Source organism: Cupressus sempervirens, chromosome 8 (assembly GCF_028749045.1).
Source record: "Cupressus sempervirens isolate cs-2001-9-10 chromosome 8, ASM2874904v1, whole genome shotgun sequence".
Taxonomy (NCBI): domain Eukaryota; kingdom Viridiplantae; phylum Streptophyta; class Pinopsida; order Cupressales; family Cupressaceae; genus Cupressus; species Cupressus sempervirens.
The window spans coordinates 600,845,896-600,848,590 of NC_143125.1; positions in this window are offsets into that span (position 1 = coordinate 600,845,896).

Below are 2,695 nucleotides of genomic sequence, written 5' to 3' on the forward strand. Positions count from 1 at the left end.
TGCTATGAAATACAAGCACCTACAATTTCATGAATGGTATTCCTTTGTGGCTTTGCATAATCCATGCCATCCCTCAAAACCAAATTTTAGCTAGCCTTCTACCATTGCTTTGTTGTTGTCAGCTCTCCTTGTAAGATTAGTCTGTGTGACTTCAAATGGATCGGGCCATCACTAGAAACACAAAGAAACATTTGATATAGGCAATGTTAGCATGAATATGTTTACTTTTAACCAACCTCCATGGTGCTCTCCCTCTTTATCAACATGGGATATATGTCCCCTAAAAAGTTATGTTCTTGCCATCAATACTCTAGCTCATTTAGTGATTTAAAGTGTATTTGATGGATCTTCATCCATGAGAATATGAGAAAAAAATAGAAAACTTGATGTAATGGAACAAACTCTCTACTCTCATTGATGACCTCATTGGATTCCTCATTCAAAGCTTCTAATCTTTCTAGAGCTGGAGCTATCATTTTACTTAATAACATCATATATTCTTTGGATCTAATATTTTCTTCTATATCTAGATAATTTGTCACATCTTAATTCAAATGAGTGGGCACTTGTAATCAATTTTCATGATGAATATGAAATACATTAAATACATTCTCCACAACATAGAATAAAGAGTATTAGTAGATTCCCCCTATATCCCACCTTAGAAAAGAAAACACACATGAGACTAAAAAATTCTTGAACTATTCCACAATCATCCCTTTCTTCAAAGATCTATACCTTAGATAGTATAATAATGCCAATTTCTAGCTCTAAAACTTTATTTGTTTGATAGAATTAGCCAGCTCCAAAAATGGATCTAGCTAAAAAAAATTCAACTTAAACAACTCACCCTTTATATTTCTCAAAAAATCACCCAAGGTTGAATGAAATTGATTTTGAGTAAGTGATTTAACTTTTACAACTCATTTTAACTCTTTCTATAACTTCTCAATTTTGTGCCAAGGGGTCCTCTAACTGGCCTTAAAAATTAACCATCTTTGGAAATAGTTACATATTTTTCAAAGTCATGAGCCAACATAGCTGAAATCTCATAAGGACTCAAGAAGATTTCCTCACAAATCTTCTTCTAGTTGTGATTATTATCTAGATGACATGAAGAACTCATAGCAGCATAAACATTACTATAACAATCTAAAAAATTAGAATCGTTACGAAATTCATTCCCATCATGGTAAGAACCACCACTAGAGATATTATAAACTTCCTTAGCTTCACACATACTATCAAAAAACTCATTTTCACTTTCATATCTATCTTCTTCACGCTGATTGCAATCATCTAATTTAGTAGCCCTTGAATCCCTCTCATCACTTTTAGAAGATAAATTATCTTATTTAAGAATTCATTACATTCACTTTGACTTTTAGTACATTTAAAAAATAATAATAATCTCAAATTTCTTGAAAAGACTCTCAACATTAAAAATATTTTGTACTCTTAAATGTGCTTGCCAATTGATTGAATTAGGCATAAAGATATCTAGGAAAACAATAGGCCATTAAGATTCCTTAGGTCCTAAAGACACATGAAACTCCATGAGTGTTTATTTGAACTTAATATATATTTGATCATCTCCTAGACCTTGAATACTTCCTACCATATTCCTTATGAAAATGATAATCTTATAGTGGATTTTCTCATTCAACATAGCAATGTTGTTAACCACAATTTCCAAACTTTCAGAACTATGAAAATTGATCTCAGATCTAAGATCTAATTCCATATTAAAATAAAATTTCTACCTCTTTCTTCTAGTGCTAAAAATCACTAAAATGAGGCAAAATTTTCTATTACTTGGCATTCCATGAAAAGAGAATCAAGAAAAGAAAAATTCCTTTAAGTGCTAATGCAAAACTTTGGTATGCTGACTTGATAGTCCTTCAAGATATTGCAATGAAATCAGCTAGGACCAGCTGATACAAAGATTTAGAATCACCACTAACACTTGTGACAGATAAAACATAACTTGTCACTTGATAAATTTGGACCAAAATTTCAGATTATTGAAGAAATGTAAATCAACAAACCACTCTTGTAGATTTACAAACTTGAAAAAGAGAACAAAAACATATGTTTATTCTTGACTCTCATTTTACAATAGCACTTTAAAAACAAAAAATCTAGATGAATTGATTGATAATGAACACTAGTAAAATTACAATTTGCATTCAACCTTCAAAGCTACTATTGCAAATGGATAAAACATCACTTGGAGACATGCATCTTCAGAAAATAAATGGAAAACTCTTCATGACCTTTCTAATGTAGCAAACTTTCCACATGCTTTTCTTGTAAGTGTATTTTGTCACTCTTCATATTGTAATACTCCCGAATAGAGTTGCCATTTTTTTCGTGTTTTAAAACATTATTCTTTAAATAATTCCAATGAGAATAGAATACATCTAAGGGAAGCTACTTCCCATATACACCATATCCTTTCAAACACTGAGCCAACTATAAGGTTATACCCTTCTTCTACTTCAACATCTATAAATCCTAGGCAAGTATAGATATAGATTCTTCATATGGTACCATTTTTTTGAAAGAATACACTGAATCTAAAGAAAGAAAATAAAATCTATATTTCTCCTATACTCATATAATGATAAAGATATGTAGTCTAAAATTGATAATCGTATGAAATTCACAAGCTGAGTGAAGGCATCATTTCAAC